Here is a 22,022-nt window from a genome sequence, read left to right as displayed (position 1 = left end):
GAGTATTAGCTCCACTTTAATCCCTGTGGATAATTGTGTTGCCGTGTACCACATTCTTGGATCAGCATTAATTTAACTGCAGAGTAAATGCTCTCAGAAATGTCCAACTTTAGCCTTGTAAAAAAAACACATGTATGCAAATATGGTTTGGTATAGTCATGACATTATCAACAAAAGCAGAATATGCAGGCGACTCATTTATGGTCAAACACTGCTCCAGACAGTGGTACATGCGCATCACTCGTTTAGACTAACCACACATTCATATAAGAATAGCAACAAGTGAAATATTAAAGGTTTTAAAACAAACACTATTTCAGAAACAAAGTATGTCCTCAACAGACCAGCTGCTCTGAAGCTGTACTTAAGCTAAACGCTAATGCCAGCATACTGACATGCTCACATGGCCTAATTCACAAACAGTGGATAGCCACACATCTCAGATTATACTGAGTGTATGATTGTTTCACACACACAAAGCCAGGATTCATCAACATTTTCTCAACTGAATTTGTTATACAACACTTTTTTAATTTAACTGGGCAACAATTTCCCGGCTAGGTTTCATCAACACAGAGAACAAACAAAACAGTAAATAAAAGAAAAAAAAATAGATGATCATGCTGCTGTTTCACATGTGCAGTATATAAAATACATCCCAGGGGGGCAGAACCAGCTCATGAACTATCTCAATCTCCATAAAGGAAAGATAAACAACTTCTACCTACTGCGAAAAAGGTAATCAAAAAGAAACATTTTGTTAATGAGTTTGAGGTGTACGACTGTAATAATTCATTCTAACATAAAGTTCTTGGGTTTTGAAGTATTTTTTTGTCTACCATAATTCACCTTTGTTTGTTTTTTGTTTTTCAGCATAATTTCAAAGTGTGGCTCTTTGCTTACTACTTTGCTTAGTGTCTATGAAGAAAAATGTTGCTTACTCCTGGTTTAGCATATTAAAACTGCATTGACTAAAACAAGATTTCCATCCTTGTTGGATGTCATCACTTACAGTTTAATCCATCTCTTAAGTCTGATCTCAATAGCCGTTTCCGGGTCCAAACTCCTCTTCAGTTTCTAAACTCAAGCAAACAGTGCTGCATCACTGAGAGTTAAAAACTGTCTAAATGCTTTCATCTTTTTAATAAAATGATCAGTGTGTCTTCTCTACCAGGTGTAACAAGGAAGATATTAACCCTAAATTCCTTTTTGAAGCATCCTTTAATGCTTTGAGTACTCCAGGAGGGTAGAAAAGCACTACATAAGAATCAGCCCATTTACCTTTTGGAAAGGTTTGCCTTTTTTGGCTTCCTCCTCGTTGTTTTGTCTTTCTCTGGGTTTCTCACTTAGAATGACATCATCTACTCCATGATCCACCTCAAATTAAACACACTTCATTCTTTAAAAGAAGACAGGCATGGGTATATGCAGATTGCAGATAGCAAGCATGTGCTCATGTATACAGAATTATTCTGACTCCCTAACCTAAACATATGGTAAGAACAAAACTTGTCCATGCGTATGTTTTATTAGTGTAACTGTAATGTTGCATGTGCATTTATTTTCTGCACAGGATAAACAGAATTTGTGTGCATAAATTAATAAATTACACCCAGTAAGTAGCTAACAAGTTTTCGCTATCTTGGTTTAGCAGATTAGTATGCTAATGTTTGCTAAGCACATTGCAAGATACCAAATGGGACACTGGCAGTGGATCCTTTTGGTTGTAGATTACAAAGTTGGCTATTTGTGGACTTGGCTTGTATAGTGGTTCCCACAGGAAGTGTTGATGCATTGTATGGATGTGCTTTGTGTGCAGCAACGTTTAGATAGTTGGTGCATGTCGAAATAAAATTCAGTTGAATGAAGACATTTGCAAGCAGAGCATTACATTGTAATGAGATACTTCAAGTTATAATGTTTCAGTGTATATGAATTATGCTAATAGCAGCTAGCTGTACTCAAGATTAAGTAAAAATACTTGAGTTTGATAGGCTACAAGGCTTCCGGGCATTATAATAATATTTCCTGGTCCTGAAACTATCCTGTTCAGCAAACAGGGATTAGGGCATATTTATTTTGCCTCATGCATGCTGTCCTCCCTGTAAATGTAGAACTCAGAGTGGGAGTTCGCATTCGTTTTGATTTTGATTAGTCACTCTTTGTTGTGCCTGCAGGGGGTGCTATTTTACATAAATCTTACATAATCTACCTTTGAGCTGAAGAGGGATGGGGTGGAGGGGATTTCATAGGATTTCTTTCAGCACCAAAATATCTCCTAGAAGTATAGGTCTTATTCTCTGTAGAAGGCAGCTTTAACATCTAACATGTATTTTTCCATTTTCTGCCAGGCAGTCTCTGTTTGGCATGCGTTACCTTCCTAGAGCTTATATATTGGAAGTAAAAGCATCCTTCAGTGTAGTTTAAATAAGTAGGGTGCTTTCAGGGTGCTTCAAAAACATTTTTTATTTTGGGGTGGGGGCTACAAAGGTTCCAGCAGGAACCCTCTGAGGCTTCTCTCCAGTTGTTTAAAGATTACTTTTCTTTCTGCTTACCTTTCCACATTAACTTTTATTACTGCTCCAAGAAATCTCTGAAATACTTATTAAAGCTGTAGTCTGCAGTTTTTCAGGACCAAGCCTCAAGTTTAACAATGATGCATGGTGGTGTGTGGGACTCTGACATGAAATTTGCTTCAGTGCTTCTTAGACCATTGTCAGATACCCTGTCCTCCTAAAACATTAACAATACCGAAATATCTGATGAGTTCATACTGTGAAACAGGTAGAAAATGTTAGTCAACAGTGTGCTGCAGACAAAACACTGCTTTAAATATGGGTTTAAACATTGATGTGAGGTTGCACTTCATGTCATGCATATCCCACATCATAGGATAAAAACAATTCTTTGAATGGCTGTGGTATAGTATATGTGTATTAGCAGTGTTTTTCTTTGCAGTGTTAACATTTGTGGCCAACAGCAAGAGGAACATTTGGAAGATTCTAACAATATAAACCCTCCTCGTTAGTCACACACCCTGTATTAATGAGCAAATATAGAAGCAATTTACTTTTAGTGGCTGGTAAATTAATCAATTAGTATCAGTTGTTGTTTTTCAGTTTATCTACATTGCGCTTTATCTGAAATCAAAGATGAGAGGTTCAGGGTTGATTATGATTCTGTTCTTTCGTCCTGCCTCAACAGTTCTCAGTGTTGATTAGGCTGATCAGCAGTACTTGATATCTGCGCTTTTAATTATGCTGCAAATGCGTCTTAAAAATAAAACATGAAGCACAGGATTTAGCAAGACTTGTATGCTGACATAAAGTGACTGCTCTAGCTGAATGGAAATTTGCATTTTTATATTTATCACAGAATTTATTGACACCAATAACCAGATAATATAAACCAACTGGGAACCAGCAGACAATCATGTGCTTATTTCACAGCAAATAGGCACCCAATTTGAATTTAAATCAGGGTTTACCTGTGTCAGTGCAACTATATAGAGCTGGTTAATTAGTCCTTTAAAACAAAATACTGTAAGCTGTCTCTGTCTTTGAAAATTAAATAGTTCATTTGAACATTCTTAAGATATTTTTGTCATTAAGCAGTAAAAACATTTTGGTTTATGAAAAATGTCACATTTTCATTTTCTGCATGGAGGGAAAAACTGGAAAACTCTCAAAGCTAATTTGTGCAGCATAGTGAGCACATACAAACTTCACACATGGACAAAACCTGAGTTAAAAGACCAACACAGTAACCATGAAGCCATCTACTGGTTTTAGACTTGTTACCATGTTGATTATAAGAGTGTTAGGACCACTTTGGTATCAGATTGGCGACCTGTCCAGGGTGTACCCGCCTCGCCCTATGGTAGCTGTGATAGGCTGCAGCCCCCTTCCCTCCATGACCCTGATAAGGATAAGCTGAAGAGAATGGATGCATGGATACAAGTGTTTGAGACTGATTTTACTTTTGAAGTCAGCCTCAAGTATAGTTGGTATTCCACACTTGACTTGAAGAACCGGAAGTTGCTGTGTTGACCCTTTTGGAACGATATAACAACGTCTCAAAAGCAGGAATGCTTGTTCTGCGAGCTAAACTGTTACAGTCCCGGCATACTATTTTTGGCTCCATTTTCCCCTTCTTTTTGTTATCCAGTCACCCATCCAGATCCAGCAACATCCTGACTCTTCACATTATTTTCTGCTCTGTGTATAACCTATTAAATGAACTAAGAATGGTGAAAGGTGGAGGAAACAACAGGAAGGACTAAACAATTATACAGCGATTAAGAATTGGTCATTCCAACTTCAGCAGACATCAAACTTGTGATTTCAATCAGTGTAAATAAAAAATATCACTGAAAAATGGAAGCATGTTCTGTTTTCATGTGAGAAAGATGAAGAAGAAAGAAGGGCTGCACCTACAGGACCACAACATCTGAGTGTGGGGACTCGGCTCAGAGAGGAAAATTAATATTTATGTTTTGAAGCAAAATGTACCAATGTTACACAACTGAACAACAGTACAGACTGTGGAAAACAATAGAAGACCATAATCTAAAGGAAGCAGTAATGCAACTGGGATACCCCTCCAATGATGTCACTCCTGCAACTCAAGTGAAATCATTCGAGGCATCTCTGTGCTTGTTTTTGCCTCACACAACACTCAAGACACCCTGGACAGAGGGTACATCTCTTGATCGCCACTTCACACCACATAACCCCTCTCTTCACACAAACCAGCTACAGGGTGGGCCATTCACCGTAATAACGTTGCGTTGAAACCAAGTGACATTACCAATAAGTTTGATGTGTCACATGGCCCTCTTCCTATTGAAAAAACAAAAGTTGTATCCAAGATGGCCGACTTCTAAATGTCCACCATGGTCACCACCCATCTGGAGTTTGCCCCCTCACATATACTAATGTGCCACAAACAGGACTTTAATATCACCAACCATTCCCATTTTATTACGGTGTATCCATATAAATGGCCCACCCTGTAGTTTCCACCAGTCCTTACAAGGATATCCAGCTACTCGGCTGCATCAGCCAGCTTCTAATTACCTAAAGCTTAGATCTAAAAAATATCTGTTTTGTAATTACATGAAGCCTTGTTCTGCTGTGGTAATTCTAATTTCTCAGTTCTTCTTTTCCCTCTTGTGTAATCAAATTCCTACCACATTTTTCCCCCAGGAGCTAATATTATTATATTATTCTCGAGTGTAAATCCAGAGGTGCAAAGCACTGGTTACACTGAATAACAGGAAGGCCTGATTAAAGAGCTGGCACAGTTCTGGAAAGAAATTCTTTGGACAGATAAAACCAGGATTAACATGTACTAGAATCAAGAGAAAAGTAGCAGGATGAATTCTGAAGTGTACAGGGAAATACTCTCAGCTCACGTTCAGTCAAACGATGCAGAAGTGATCAGAGAGCACTTCACAGTGCAAATGAATAATTACCTAAAAGGTGCTTCAAAAGCAACCCAAGGGTTTCTCAAGGCAATTATATAGGATATTTTTCAATGGCCAAGTGATTCACCTGATCTCAGCAGAGGATGCTTTTCAGTTACTGAAGACACAGGTGACGGTAGTGAGACCCACAAACATGCAGCAGCTGGAGTTGGTTGCAGTAAAGTCCTGGCAGAGCATCTCAAGGGAGGAAGGTAAGCATTTGATGATGTCCATGTTTTCTAGACTTCAGACAGTCGCTGACTGCACAGGACTTTCATTCAACTAGATTGAAATAGTCCAGTTACTTTGGAGACTAACATAAAAATGCTCAAATTAGATTACACAACCTATATTACACAGCATAATATCTCCATACAGAAAGCCCCCAAATATAAAAGAAGAATCAGCAGACTCCATATTTGATAACTTTATTACAATACTGTTCAGCTTTGTGAAATTGCTATAGCGTCCACTGAAATGGATGTGGGCATAATTTTAAATTAAATATAAGTTCATCACCTTATTCTAATTGAATATTGGTTTTCTGCAGGCAGTGAAGTTAGGTAACATTAATTTGTCCTTACTCTCTCATCTCAGCTTGGCTGTTTTTTCTTCTTCTTCTTTTTCAATTAAACATCCATCTGGAAAACAGACATCTCCAGTGAGTGAGGGTTTGTTCAAATGCTTCAGTTCACTGCCCATAAATGCACTTTAGAGTGCTAGGGCTGTCAGGCCAGCTCTTTTTGCTGGATAATATATTGTTCCAGAAATAATTGCAATAAACAATAATAGTCATTTTAAGACCTCAGAGCACAGAGAAAGGGTGGGGGTACAGAAACACAGCATGTCTTTTCTGCTCATTTGATTTAGGTAATGTGAAAAAACATCTGTCTGTATTTTGTTACTTTTGTTCTGTGTCCAGAAATGATTTTTGATAATAATTAATGTCTGTAGCATTGCTTTGATAAATTCAACAAGTCCAATTTTGTCTTGAGGATACAAAATTCACAATTCTCATGGAAGTCCTAGGCACTCCCCACCTTTGTGCTGAAACCATAGTACCTTCACCATACAACATATGGTCATCATACAATGACCATACTTAATTAAAATGAGTAACTAAATTGACGCTGTTTGTTTTTTAACATTTACTCAGTAGTTTCTTTCTATATCTTTGGCCACACAATGATGTACCGGAGCAAACTTGTTTTGTTTTTCTATTTGACTTTTCTAAGTATAGAAGACTTCTGCACTGGCAAGCGCAAAGACTCATGAGATGGTTAATGTTTAACAACAAATTGTTAATTTAGTAGTGTTGTGATCATTATTTCAGCCATGTTGTGTTTAGACTCTGATTCCTGTGAATGTGTTATGTTGTTTCTAGTGCTGTGTGCACAGATTTAGCTAGAAATGGGCCACCGTGACTGAGGCTTCTCTGGCAACTGACTTTATTTTCACCCTGTTTTACAGCAACAACAGCAATGACAAATTCTTTGGTAAGTCATTTCTCAGCTGGCTTCAACAAATAAGAAACACATATTAATAAATTAATTATTCTAAAAATAGAACAAAGATGGTTTATCATCTCATCCACATTTACCTCCTCTTCACCTAACCTACAGCCTCTCTCTCATCCACCGTTCACATTGCTCTGCCTCGGTCTGCAGCTCGATTTGTGTGATTTGCTCGTAGTAGTTCTCCACAATCTGCCCTGGCTTAACATGTCATCCATGGCAATTTCAGTCCTGCAGTAATTTTTCATCTTTTATCTAACTGCAGTCCTATATATATTTATTTATCAATCACATCTAGCTAGGTGGTTCATGTTTGTAACAGAAGATCCATGCACACAGCATTGCAAGGTAAGTGGATGTTTCCTCAACTGCTTGTGCAGCTTTCAAGCTCCCACAATTCTTTTCCATCCAGCAACGCTCTCTTATCAGGTCCTATGAATCCCACTCAAATAGGGGATGCATGATTAGATGATGGAGATCTGCTCAGCCTCACCTGACACCACACCCTAAACCCACTGCTCCACCCCTGCCCTGCAGCTGAGCCAGAAACCATACCCTGCCACAATGTTATATGTTGTGCAAACAACATATGTTACAAATTTTAAGAGTAGCTTTTTACATTGAAATGTGGTCAAAATAATTCTGTGTATAAGTGATTCTTGGTATAAGTGGCTGCAATGGTTCTTTTACTTCCTCCCCCCCCTTTGAATTATAAATTGACCAATTTTAGGAAAAGTCATGAAATATCAGATGATGACATTTTATTTAAAGAGAGTTACATGATTTGTAAAATGCCAAAGAGTCAAAATAACCTGTAGTGGTGATGCAAACAGAGAAAAATAAACCATACAATGGTGATTTGAAAACTAAAGGAACGGTGAAAAGTAGACACCGAGTTGGGATTGTTTGTTTCAAAAAACAGCTTTCATACTCAAGAATAAAACTTGAACACAAAATTGATTTTTTCTTCATGTGCCCATGCTTTGACTTCAGAGATTACACTGGGATTCGCATCAGCAGCAAGGAGTCAGTAACATAAAAGAAATGAAACCAAATTTGGGGGATTTAAAGAAGGAGAACATTACTGGAGCAGAAGATACTGACAGGCAGGCACTTTTATTTATTTGCAAGTCAAACCTGTAACCCTTTTGAAAACTTTAATAACTGTAATAACAGAGTTTGCATACATCACCTGCATGTAAAAGCAGGGTTAATACAACCAATGTGTTAATTGTTACAGTTATTGCTTTATATCCCAGAATGCTAACTAACCAACTAAGGTCATGTTTAAGTGGGAAAACATCTTTCACGAGGGGGAGGCCAGACTATCAGCACTGCATATTCATGAAAAGCTCGACTGAGTGACTGTGACTGGTGATTATGAATTTGTCTACTTTCATCACATTCATTCTGGTGGAAGGCTACAAAGTATTAAGCCTATACAAAAGTCTTTTCATGCACTCAGGAGGAAATGGAAGCAATAAAAGAAGCTAAACCAAATTTGTAGATAGCAAAGAGAAATTGTCAGAGGTGGATACAGGAGATCACTAGCCATTGGAGATAAGGAAAAACTCAATAATGGCGATATTATCCTTTAAGCTGATTACTAGCCCCCATGAGATGAACTGACCTAATCTGACAAAGAGATTTTGTGTGTTTACTTGGATGATGAGAAAGTTTCAGGTCTGATTCAGATATTTACTAGATCCAACAGAAGAAAGCAGTTCTTTTCTAAGAACTCCGGTCCTTTTATTAACCGGAGGTGAGCATCTGCCTGTTTCGCCTCCTCCTCCCTCTATTCTTTTCTGCAGCTCTGCTTTGATAACAACATCTGTGACATAAACTTTATAGAAGAATTTGGCTGTTTGATCAATGGAAATGAAAACAATACAGTTTGTAAGCCACACAGGCACTAGTCTGTGTTCGCAATTCTAAGAAATGAGATGAAGTCTCTCCTGCTGTGAAGCTCAGCGGGTAAGTCCAGCACAACAGTGAATCAAAAGTTGAGTAACACCACCAGCTGCAAATTCATGTCTTCACTCACTCAAAGAAAGTTTTATAACAAAATCTGGACTCCCACCTGTGGTGTGCACCAACCCAGTTTCCCAGAAATTACCTTTTCATAAATTCAATTACGTTTTTGCAACATAAGGTAACAGGTAGCATGTTTTTAGAGTTGACAATGATGCCACAGAGGCAAAAAATGAAAAGTTAGTGTCAGAGAAAGTTTGTCATTTTGTCTAAATGTAAATAAGATATCTTAATTCACCATTGTCTGCAATCCCTACTCTTAATTTCACTGCAGTTACTGAACTGACAACTTATTCAGCATCAGTACTACATACATTTTTATTCCAGCATCAGAGAACTGATTTTGTCAAACTTACACATACATCCACACTGAGCTGGACTATTAAAAAGGCACCAGAGCCACAGGGTTGATCTATCCATATAAAGAGAGCATGAGCAGTATAAAAGATATACATAGCTTCTGCTTGCTAAAGAGAAGCAGTGCAGAAGTGCCTATCACCCAGATAATTTTTAATGGCATGAAGGGGGTGACACTCTTTAGAAGTCCATGTGAAAACAGCTCTTGGCTTCCTCGCTCTGTCACTCAAGTAAACATTTTCCTGATTAGTTTCAGGTCTTGTTGAATAAATTATGAAGTTCAGTTTGTGACTTATGATCATTATAAGAGGCAGAAAGGAAGATTGCCCAGTGATTGCTAACAACTTGTCATCATTAACAAGTCGTTAGCCAATGAGCATGCAGTGTCCTGTTTGTCTGTGAGATCCACCGCTGGCTTGTTAAATCCTATATTTAATTGAAATAGTACAAAGATACTATATCCTATATTGGAACAGGTAATTATTTGCTGTTTTGCTGGGAGTAGGACAACAATAAACTGATTGGTTCATTAGTAACATGACTGGGTAGAAATGAGTTTTAGGAGTAATGACAGGGAGAAAATCAAGCATTGCTTATTTCAGCAGGACAATACAAAGAGCATGGGTCCTTACTAAAGCGAAAGGCTAAAGTGGGCTGTCTGATATCTAGGCTGGTTAAATTTTGAAAACATTTGACACTTAGTACAAAGATACTATATCCTATAATATACTATCTCACCTTTTTTCCCCCTCAAGGAATATCCCCGCACAAGAAACGTCTGCATACATACAGCACAGCTTCAGACAGCAGGTCTGCTAAGGAAAATCAATTTTACATCTCAACATGATTTTCTAGAACATTTTTCTGTAAGAATATAAGCCAACCTCAATTCACATTTATTCACAAGAAATTACATTAGAGGTATACCAATAAAGCAAATAAGTGTGGATCTACTGTCTGCAACACAGATCTTATTTTTATATAAGACAAAACCTGATGATACCGACGACAGCTCTAAACTTTACCCATGTGACTGCATAGAGGATGCAAATATCTGTATAATGGGTGGTTTCTCAGTTTGGCTTTAAATGCGATCTAAGATATGATATGCTTAAAAGCAACAAAAACCTTCTTATTCACTTTCTTGCAGAGGGGTGGATGAAAAATCTGTGTTAAACCCCTACGTGTCCATATAGCCAGAGGCAGGCTAGCTCAGCTTTGCATAAAACAGCTAGACTAACTCAGCCCAAAGCTAACAAAATCCTCCTACCAGCACATATAAAGTTCAGACTACTTGGTTTAAAACAGCAGAGTAAAAATGACACATTGCGGATTCATGGCAGGTATTCAGTTTTTAATTTTAAGGTGTTTTATATTGTAAGTTATAGATCCTGCAATATTACTGTGCTGGTCTGATTGTTTCCCCTCCGTTTTGTCTTTTACATAATTAACAATGAGTGAAATTTAGGGGCAATCATTGTCATCATAGCTGGAGAAACAACAGCTGCAATTAAATTTTTCACTCGATATGCATAGACACATTTATTCTAATAATTATTCACTGAAAATCCCAATTAAAGCCGTGAAAGCAGCACTCTTTATGTACTTACAATTAACTTCCTGAAGCTGCTGTAGGTTTTTATGACACCATATTTAAAAATCAATAATTAACAAGGACCCATAATAGCAGACACCCTAAACGGTTCGGTAGTGTTGCAAAGAAATATATGTGCATTGTTAAGTGGACATTATAATGCTATATAGTAACTCTTTGAACACTCACAGAAAAGCAGCTGAGTAAATGAGCGGGGAAGAGACTGCATATCGTCAGTGTCCCACTTCAAGAGCTAATGTGGGGCACAAAACACACAAAAAAAGAAAGAGTGAGGAGAGCAGGACCACAAAACTCTAGCTACACTCGCTTTTTTAAACATAAACTATGCCCAATAACGACTATTTATCAGGTTATTACTGCCATTACATCAAGATGCAAGTGTTGTGAAACAAATCACATGTTCATGCATTGGGCACCTCAGCCATGTGTTTGTACACCACTTTGCATTATCATTAGTTATTATTAATCTTTGGTTCTCTTGCACAGTGTGTCTTTTCTCCAGTTTCCTCCCCTCACCCCCAGCCCCTCAGCCTAAGGTAAAAGGGAGTTTTTCCTTCCCACTCTCATAATCGGTCGTCTGATTGTTGGGGTTTTCTTTGTATTATTATCCTGTTGGTATTTTACAATATAAAGTGCCTTGATGTGATTTGTTGTCGTGATTTGGCACTGCATGCCTGCTGCTATGCAACAATGCCATGTTTTGCATCTTCCACAGTGACAGTTCAGTGTGGTGCTGCTGCGATGTATTAATGACTTATCATCAGGATGTGAAAAAGCTGTGTTAGCTGAACAGTTCCATACATGTTATTACTTGTTGAGACAACTGTTGAGCAGAAGCTGCTGCAGAAGGAGGTATCTGGATTGAGATTGATGGAGGCTGAGTTTGAGCTAAACGTGTTCTGTGCTGCTCATGATATTCAGACTCATATTAAAAGTAGCTGGCGGAGATTTGGCTTTTGTTCCTTTGTTCCAAGCTGTGCACTGAGTGAAGGAGGACAGGCTGCTTAGGCATTTGTTAAATTATGAAAATGCCATTGTAAAAATCTGACCTGTTATCAAATGCTGATCAAGAAGCAAGAAATTGGAGTAATTTATATATATTTTAATGTAGCTTATTCTGATATTCAAAAGAGTTTTTATTGGCCTATTGTCCTGCCCACCATGAAGATGATTTAAAATAATGAAAAAAAGTGAGAAGTTGGGGTAATTCCTTACTTAAACTTTTTCTTGTACTATACAGGAGGTAAATTGCATCCTTTTTTGCATCTCTTTAAAAGGCAAGCTCACTCGCCACTTTAGTCAGCTTGAGCCAAGATCTAAATCTAGATCCATCTGATCTAGCTAGAGAAGAGCAACTAGATGAGCTAGAGGAAGTTTACAAAAATGTTCTTGTGCAGCCACCTTTTTATCTGGCTCCTTCTGGGTCTCCCTCACACTCCACTTTCTATAGTGTACAAAAGTTCAGCTCTCTGTTGCTTGCCCATAACCACCATGCAGGTTTCCCAAGGTATGCGACTGGGGCTCTGTCCGCCACCTTCTTTACTCTCACAGAGGCTGCTTTTGTAAGACTGGCTATACAAAAACACCCCCTAGCCATGCCCAAACTCCCAGCCAGACAACCATATTCAGTAAATGCACGATATGTGTTATGTTTCTGAATAATCGTAGTAAATAAGCAACATAACAATAGCAACCAAAAAACGTGTGATTACGACTTTTGCTATAATTAAGCAGTCTTCCTCTGGGCACTTGGAGGGTGCATCATCTGCCACATTTTGCCCTTTAACAATGACCAGGATTGCCACAAAAGCTGACAGGCTCTTGATTTGCTTCTTTTCCACCTTTACCCAAATTTCATGAAATTTGGCTCTGCAGTTTTTACATAACCTTGATCACAAATACTTAAATAAATGGAAAACATACCTCTGCTTTGGCTCTTGCTTTAGTGGAGGAATGACACTGGTACGCTTCTTGAAGTGCTACATCATGCCACAGGCTGGACAGGGGCTCTGGTCAGTGTAGAGGGGAAGATGAATGGCTCCAAACACCAAGTTGTTTGAGGCGACAATCTGCTGCCCTCTGGAAGAAAAATACACTGCTAATGTCAAAGAAGAATTTCATCTTTCAACTTGACAACAACCCAAAGAACACAGTCAAGTCAACCACCCAGTCAGCCTAAAGGATGTCTTTTTCCTGGATCCCTCCATTTGTACAAACTCTGTGGACAGAACCAAAAAGAAAACTGCGTATAGGCTCATGAGCTGAAGACACAAATGTGGGACAATTTCTAAATCAGATTACTCGGGTGGTAGAAATCTTTTCAAAACAGTCATACCTATTATCAAAGCAAAAATTACGGGATGTTCAGCATTACGCAACGATGGAGGTTTTGCTTCCCCTTTTTTAATACATTGCCCGAAATTAGCTGCTTCTCATTTCTACCTTTGGCTCTTTATTTCAGCATATCCAAAGGAAAATGGAAAAATCAGCTTTGATTTAATAGGGTTTCATTCCAGCCTACAAGGCAATAAATACTAGAAAATTAGAAAGAGTCTGTACATTTCTGATATCCCTGGTATACCCATGCAGAAGCCAGCCAGATGTACTTCCAATACTGATTACAGAACTGAAGACAGTAATTATTCATAACTATTTCAGAAGCCAACTAGCATGTCTGTGTTGCTCTGATGAAGACTGGTGCCCATTCTCCTCCATTTCAAGGATTTCTCGAACGAAACATTAATAAGCTCGACTGCAAAGTGTTCAGAAAATAAAAGTTCTAAAATTATAAGATGGTTATGAGAGGTTTAGAGCACTAATAAACTCTCAGTAAACTCTCAGTAAAACGAATGCTGATAAAGTGACACAAATTAGTTGTGTATGATTTGTATGCTGTAAATGAAGGTGTAGCTTTTGGTAGTCCAAATGTCCCGATTTAGAAAAACTGGCCCAGTACAAATTAGAGATGGACCGATCCGATATTACGTATCGGTATCGGTCCGATACTGACCTAAATTACTGGATCGGATATCGGAGAAAAATAAAAAATGTAATCCGATCCATTAAATATCACGAAAGCACCTCACAAAACTTGCAACGCGCCGTAACTCACCTCAGAACGTTAGCACTCGGAGCAGTATGCATCACGTGATAGAGCAGCTGTGGCATGCGGGACCTGTCTGTGGTCTGGATAGCATTTGGAGCTTCGCTAGCAACCCGGCATTTCATCTCCGACAAAGTTATCCCCGAGAGAAGTAAAGCAAGTGTGTAAGTCCATCTCTGAATGTTTGTAAAGCATTCCTGCGTTAAGCTTAACAAGCGACTGCCTCTCCTGCTGCTACTTCAATCATGAAACTGCTTAATGATCAGCTGATCGGCTTTTCTGTCGCGAGTCCGTCTCTCTGGTTTGTTTTTGGCCCACTTTGCACCAGACAGAGGAAACCAGCGGCTGAACAACAGCAGAACGTTTAAGCTTGATCAGCTGTTGTTAGAATTTATTTAATATTACTTTCTACTCGAGGATCTTTTTCTACCTGACGCTGGTAACTGTGCAGGGGCGGATCTAGCAAAGTTTAGCCAGGGGGCCGATAGGGCATTAACAGGGAAAAGGGGGCACAAAGACATACTTTTCTTTCTTATTCTCATTTAAAATGTCGAGCTTTTAATAAATAATTATCCAAATCTTACACCCAAAGTTTTAATCTGATGTAAAAGGAATAGAAGTCAATTACTGTATATAGTAACTATTAAGTCTAATATATATACCCTAGTAAGCTATAGTACTTTTTCCTTTGGGAAGGTACCATCTGTGCAGTCTGCAATTTTGTTGAAGAAAGATGTTGAATCTATTTAATATTTCTTGAAAAATAATTGATTTCTGTGCATTTTTTTTCACACTGCATCAAATTAAGGTTGATTACGTTGATTAAGCATCATGAGGTGGAGCGTGAGGGGTGGTTCCCTATTTTTTATTTATTTATTTTTGTTGTTGCTGGGAGTTGGAACCCTATTAGTTAGGTTGCTTAATATTTATGCTAAGTACTCTTTAAAATACCAGAATAGGGAGGATGGTGTAGGTTTAAGTTTATTAGATTGATCAGTATTGCTGAACTATGAAAAAAAAATTTTTGCATACAGGTATAACAGAATAGCTTTAGTGTAGTTGTTGTTTTAAACTTGAGTATGAACTTATACAAAATGCAGCAAGATATTTAAAAAACAGTTTTGTTGATTAAAAAACACTATATCGGATTCATATCGGTATCGGCAGATATCCAAATTTATGATATCGGTATCGGACATAAAAAAGTGGTATCGTGCCATCTCTAGTACAAATGTTCAACATAACAATTTTTCTGTTAGCCACAACTATTGCGCTTTACTATAGTCAACCAATTCTGACTGGTTATTATTGGTTATTATTGTTTGAGGGATGTCTGTTTGACTGACAGGTGTACCGACACAGGGAGCTGGAGCTGATAGCTGTCTACTGGGCCTCATCTGGTCACTCAAGTTGTGGACCAAAAGCACTCATGTTGAGGCAAAGTCCAAATCCGGTGTATGACATCCAAAGGCTATGTCCATCTATTATATATACAGTGTAGCCTGTTGAAAAGGCACATATACAGAGTATATTGGTGCAACTGTATTTATTCACAATGTATCTTGTTGTGAAATAAGAAAATCAATGCAGAGCCTGTGCATAAACACGATATAATCCATGCTGGTTTACACTTTCAAAGGTTATATCAAATCAGTGTGTATGAAACTCAACGATTACACATGAGGTGTTTCAACTGCTATACTGGGATTAACTGAATTGCAATTTGCTTTAGTTTCAAAGCTGTTTTCATCAGAGATAGCTGCACCCAGTCACAAGGTTCAGAAAACCCACCACTCGCTATCTACCCAGCATCAAATGACAGTCTCATTAGTAACATGCTGGGCAACAGTGGTGATTACTGCACAGTAAAAGGACCGATTCCCTTCCCTGAGGTGTTAGCACTGACACAGAGCTTAAAGGCGAAAGGATATTGGACTTGCAATTACAAGTTACCACAAACATGACTGCAAATAAATGGTAATAATACCCTGTAGCTTTCATTGTCTTACAAATTCACTTGTTGTTGCTGTCCATGCAACGTTTGAGCAACATTAAGATTAACTTAGTTTACCTTGAAGACTGGAGGGGGACAGCAATACAGCAGGGTTATTTCTAAAAGCTGCCAAACATCCCTTTGACAGGGTAACTTATTGCCTGTCTTTCAGCCCTTGCACTGAAGTAAGCTAACTTCTTCATCTCCATATTTATAGTCACAGGCAAGAATTCCCAATGTCACACCAATGAGATAAGAGGGTTTTCCATCCATCCATTCGTTGATCCATCCTCCTGTGCATATTCCAATTCAGGTATTTTTGGCATAGCAAAAATCTCTGTTTTTCACTCCACTGGTCCAGCTTGTATCATAATAAGCTCCTCATTACGAACCTAAATCTCAAATTTGGCTTGTCTCAGGTATTCTAAGTGCTCTGGCAGTTAAGCAAACAGGAGTATTTACATTTCTCCCACCTCATTATTCCTGAGATGACCTCCAGAGCAAAGTAAAGCTACAGTGGGCCCAGTCTAGAAGTCCTTTCCATTGAGCCAAAGTGCAGAGTTGCAGTGTTGCTGTTTTTCATAGTATGTTTAATTAATGAAGTGTTATTAACGGTGGTTGCAGTGAAGCATTAGGGGAAGTAATGATTTCACTATCAGTAATTATAGCAGTGATAGGCCTGTTTATTCCAATTAGTCTTCATATGGCAGTAATTTGCTGTTTTTGTTATTCTTTATGGTTTGTCGATTTTTATACATATATATTAAATGGACTCTTGCAACTTAGTTAAGACTAATTGTTGCTGGTGCTTAATATCCTGCTGATAATAACTCACTTTCTCATCGATGACGTGCTTCATATAATATACTGATATGCAGAATTCGTAGGCTGCTATCATAAAGCACACACTGCCAAAGCTCTGCGCCTAAACACAACATTTCCTGGAAAAATAAACAGAAAAAACAACAATTCAAACACATCCACATCATCCCCAGCTCTCTTGTAGAGCGTTAACGTTTTTTGCCTACAGCTGCAAACACAACGCAGCTCCAAAGCGTTTTTTAAGCGCTTCTTCTATTGCTCCATCCATCAAGATATGGCACATTGTCTAAATCCGCTTTACATCTCAAATTCCCATTGTGATCAAAGAACAAAGGCACGACACATTCGGGTATTACTGTGAACCCTAGATGCTGGAGCTGCAAGACAAAAACAAAGCTTTTGACTTTGTGGCACAAAAAGACAGAGGTCTTTTGTCCTCCGGAGCACGGCGACGCTGGGCACATTTTGCTTGAGTCATACACAGGTCACACTTCCTTGGCCTCTTCTACAGACTTTATGATTGGGCATTGTGATTGCTGCAGATTTGGACCAGTTAGTCAAGATTAATGGGGGTCAAAGATGGATTTTCTCCCATGGCAGAGACGCATCATGACTCTCAATCACGCGTGGGAAAAAAAAATCTCACACTATTCCAGCTTACTTTGTGGGATCCTGGTGTGAGTTTCCAGCGCGCTGTGAAAAGCAGCAGCATTCTCTCTTGATTGAATTGCCGCCTTTTCTCCGCAGATTTTACCTCCACGTTGCAACTGCACTGAATTAAAAATTTAGAATGTGGCTTTAATTGATTTGAACATTCATATTTCCCCCGCAAAGAGCAAAACAGACTTAATTACACAATTGTTCTCTTATCTGCTCTGTACTCTGTGGACAGAACCTCTCTGATGCCAGCTATTGTTCAGTCACAGGATGAACTTATTTTTCCTCTGTAAAGCACAGGTAAACAAACCCTGCACAGGCTGCGCTTGGTGTTGATGTGCTGCCACCTCACATCGCCTGAAGTGTTAGAAATCCGAAACAAAGAGGTGTGATGTGTGACGACATGTGTATCAAAAGATTACACTAATTTTTCAGAACCTTTCTTTCATGCCGGCTTCCAAAAAAAAAAGGCTTGCTCAGCTACGTAGCATGAAATAACCTTTTGCAGCTGTTTTTCAGCTTCGCCATTTCAGCAAAGTTGTCCTGATATGGTGCCCACCCTCTTCCCCTCTCCTCTATCTGTCTGTCTCCGCTGTCTGCCTTCGTTTAAGAGGCCACAGCTACATAATGCCAAGGCCAGTGGCTTTGCTGGGAGCACCTGGTGAGTTAAAGGCTGGGCCAGGTGGTACACAGCTTTGACTGCCAATTAGTGCGGTGACCATGTGAGAGCTGCCCGAGATAACTTCTAATTAACGACGGACCTCCGAGGCATAACAATTAGCCTTTCCTTCAAATAAATCCACAAAAAACGTATCCACGTGTCAAGCCCACTAACTAAATTACTTTGTGCTGGCAAATAAAACCCTCATGAAGACAAAACAGCAGTTAAAGTTAAGTAGAAAGTAGCTGCAAATGACAGCCTGTATATCATAGTGACTTACTGTTGATACGTATTGTAACAGTAAGTCTCTATTAAAGAAGAGAATGAAGGCATTTTCCCTGACAAGGTCATAGATACTGCGGTGCTGTCAACAGGACTATAAGTAGAATGAAAGGAAGCAAAGATGCTTTACATTGAGGACGACACTGAAGTAGGCATGCACGCTTTCAGACTAACTGATTGGACCAGAAAATGATTAGACAGCACTGGAACAATTTGTGTAGACAATGACAAGATGAAAGTCAAGGACGAGGCACGTGCGTCCATGGGAAAGACAATGAAAAAAATCACAGGAAGAACTCCCGAGTACGCCGCTGTGATATGGAGATGTATGGTTATGTCGCTGGGAGGAAACATCTGCCTGCACGATACAGTATGGCTTTACATAATGCATCAGCTGTGGGCTCCCTTCCTCTGCTCCTCCAAAGGCACCTGCCAATAAGCATTATCAAACAAGCAGTCGCGGATAAAAAGCCACGCTGTAATTTTGACAAGCCTAATTGCAGGACTGATGTGCAGTCTCGATGTTGTTGATTGCACTCGGGAAAGATTACGGCAGCAATCACAGGAACGGCTCGCTTTGTTGCCGCATTCAAATTGTCATTTTGTAATCGTCTGTGATTAAAACCTCAGAAGGGGGGGGGTGCAGCCTAGGTGCTTTTTTGTAGATTCGCTCATACAGTAAACTCCAATCCATTCTCCACATGTTGCCAGACTACAAGAAGCCTGTTTATCCTGGAGAATGGTGCTGAGGTGTTTCTTGGAAAATAGCCAGGACTGCTAAGTGGAAACAGAGGGCAAATCAAAAAGCCGGGGAGAAGTCCGAAGGGAATACTATGAAGGAAAAAGACTGTGTGACAGAGCACAGAAGCCTGAACAAAAGACACTAAGTATTAGTGAAATACCCTTGTACAGGCTGCAGATGCATGTGGACCACCACCCCGGGGAACTGGAAACATTTTTTGCTGTTGCTGCTGCTGCTGCACTCGCGGTCCCAGACCTTGCTCTAAAGCTGTGTACTTAAAGGGCCTGATTGGGTTTGTGGTGAGCCACGGGGATTCCTCTGTCTGGAGCGGAGACTCTGAATGCCAGAGCTGAATAACTGATTACAGTAAAGCCTTCACTGACTTAGCACAGCCTTTACACCACGGCAGCTTAAGCTTGAAATACCTCGCAGGAAAGATCTGAAAACAAAACTGGAAGTCAGATTGTTAGAGAAACTTACTCAAACTTTGAACGAGCTGTTAGGCGTGCTCGTGGAACGCTATACGTTATACCACGGCGTGCTTTGAAGTAGAAAGAGCAGCACACGAGTGCGGCTGCAGTTTCGTCAGACTTTTTGCTTGCAGCGTGTCTTCATCTGGCTGGCAGCTGGTGAGAGGCTGCCATGATTCACTGTGACTCATTGCCTCTTCCATGCACCGTTGTTGAAAGGAGCTCACAAAGGACTTTTCATTCTGAAGAATCATACCTTTCTTTTAAATTAAAAGACGCACATTAAGATGAGACGGCCGACACCCAGAGCTGTCCGAAGTACATATTATCAGAATAACACACATTTCTCTCCAAATAGCCCCACTATCTTATACGGCGTAACAAATGGCAATTGCTTATGGCAACCACATTTTCTTGATATAATTGGGTTCCTTGATAACGGATGCCACCAAAAGCAACCCATCTCCATCTCTGCCACCCTCCTTTCTAAATGCTGCAGCACGGTCCCCCACCCACCCACCCACCCCAAGGTCACGCCATCCAGTCTGATTGGAGACATGATGAGGAACTGGCTGAGCTAATGGGTTCTACTTGCTTATTATTTATAATGGCAAGGAGAGGTTTCAGGAGAAAATGAACCAGCCTGCTGGCAGACGCCTTCATTAGTAAATGAGGTGACGTCTCGTGCAAAATACAGATCATTACAAAACTCATAAACCTGGAGTTTATGAACACTGGGATATTAAGCATACAATGGAACCCGGAGTGATTAATGTTTACAACAAACTGAAAGGATTTCTGACAGCGAACATTGTTGCTTTAACTTAATGAGGCTGCTTGCAGCATCCCCCAGACAGCTCCTGAAATGTACTCAGCACAGACCTGTTTCCCTTTCAGTAGATATTGACAGTCATTGATACCAACACTGGTATCGGACTAATACTGGCATGATAGGATCGATACTTTGTTTCTACCCCGTAAGTTCAGTATATAGCCCGACTGAATTGTGTTAAACATATACCTTAAACGTTTTTGCATTTACTCTCATGGTTATTTTATTCATAGCCTAGAGCACATTTAAACAACAGCAGTTAACCATAAGTACTTTAGAAACAGCTACATTTAAATTCTAGGTCTCCAAAAACACACACAGTTTGAAAATACACGGAAAGTTGACAAAGCTGACCCATGACACGAAGCTCTCGCCTACATAAGCTGCCTTAACAAGTAAAAAGTATCAGTATAGTCAGTACTGACCCTCTTGGTACCTTTTTGGCACTGCTACTGTATATTCAACAGTTACCCTGAACGCAGTGAATGGTCCATGCAGCATATCTCTGCCTTCTTTGGATGCTTTGATGGGATAAGAGTATAAGAGGATGAGTTTGTCCTTTTGGTCATTTTTCTCTTAAATCTCGAAGAACAGAAATGTGGGAAATCCAATCCAGTCCTCAAAGAGAATAAGTTGTTTTTCTCAACATGACCCTCCAGTGCGAGCTGTTTCCTTTATTAAGAGATATTTACACAAAGAGAGTGAAATATGATTTACGGCCACTGATAACTGTTCTCCTAACTGTGCACATTTCAGCATGACACTTTCTCAACATTAGAAAGCATGCATCTCTTTTCTCTCAGTGCGCAACTGAATAATTGTGCAGATTTTTTATTTTTGTTGCAGCAGAAAGTTGCAGCGCAACACCTTCTCAGCCGCACTTTAAAATACTTTAAAAACCTGCACGCGCGCCGCTCACTGTAAGGCACCTAAGCTTAAAAGCTATACGTAGAATAGGACGTGATTATTACCGCAGTCCACACAGTTAGAGCCACGCGCGGTGATCCCACACTCACCTAAAGTCAGTCCCCGGAGCTGCGGGCGAAGTCCCTTTATTCCCGCGCGGAGTGACGGCGGCTTCAGCTTCAGCTCCACAAACAACGGAATAATGCAAATCAGCCACAAGCTACAGCTCCAAAGGTCCAATTTAAAGGAGCAGGGAGGAAGAGGGGGGGATAGCGCCAAACTGGCAACCTCGCACCGTTGCCTGTTTGAATGTGACAGCGCTGGGAGGAGGTTTACTCCCCCCCCTCCTGGAACAAGCGGCACATCCGTGCGTTTTTGCTTTTCTTGGGGGGGGGGGTCAGTTTGTTTCCGTGAAGGAGGGAAGGCTGGAAACAGGTTTTCTCACGTAAACGGGCTACACGTTACTCTCTCCCAGGCAGTGAGGAGCATGCATTTTAATTCCTGAGCGCTGACCATGAGGGGCACAGCGCTGCTACGCCCCTCAGCATCCTCACTCGCACACACTTGCAT

At 39.8% G+C, this 22,022-nt stretch overlaps 1 protein-coding gene across 1 annotated transcript in view; it reads right to left on the bottom strand.

Moving 5' to 3' along the window:
* LOC146683630 (CMP-N-acetylneuraminate-beta-galactosamide-alpha-2,3-sialyltransferase 1-like) overlaps positions 1–21,802 on the bottom strand; it is a 101,280-nt gene extending 79,478 nt beyond the window's left edge. Inside the window, exons 1-2 of the mRNA XM_085445223.1 lie at positions 21,563–21,802; positions 12,908–13,063 (exon numbers count right to left, since the gene is read on the bottom strand). The gene's annotated coding sequence lies outside the window, so the exon portion shown is untranslated. The remainder of the gene's footprint in view (positions 1–12,907; positions 13,064–21,562) is intronic.
* Positions 21,803–22,022: the final 220 nt, after the last annotated feature.

Source organism: Copadichromis virginalis, linkage group LG22 (genome assembly GCF_057382275.1).
Source record: "Copadichromis virginalis isolate Kocher_CV1m ecotype Utaka linkage group LG22, C_Virginalis_male_GT1.1, whole genome shotgun sequence".
NCBI classification, from domain to species: domain Eukaryota; kingdom Metazoa; phylum Chordata; class Actinopteri; order Cichliformes; family Cichlidae; genus Copadichromis; species Copadichromis virginalis.
The sequence above is the reverse complement of the archived record's forward strand: the minus strand, read 5'-3'. Positions and strand labels throughout refer to the sequence as shown.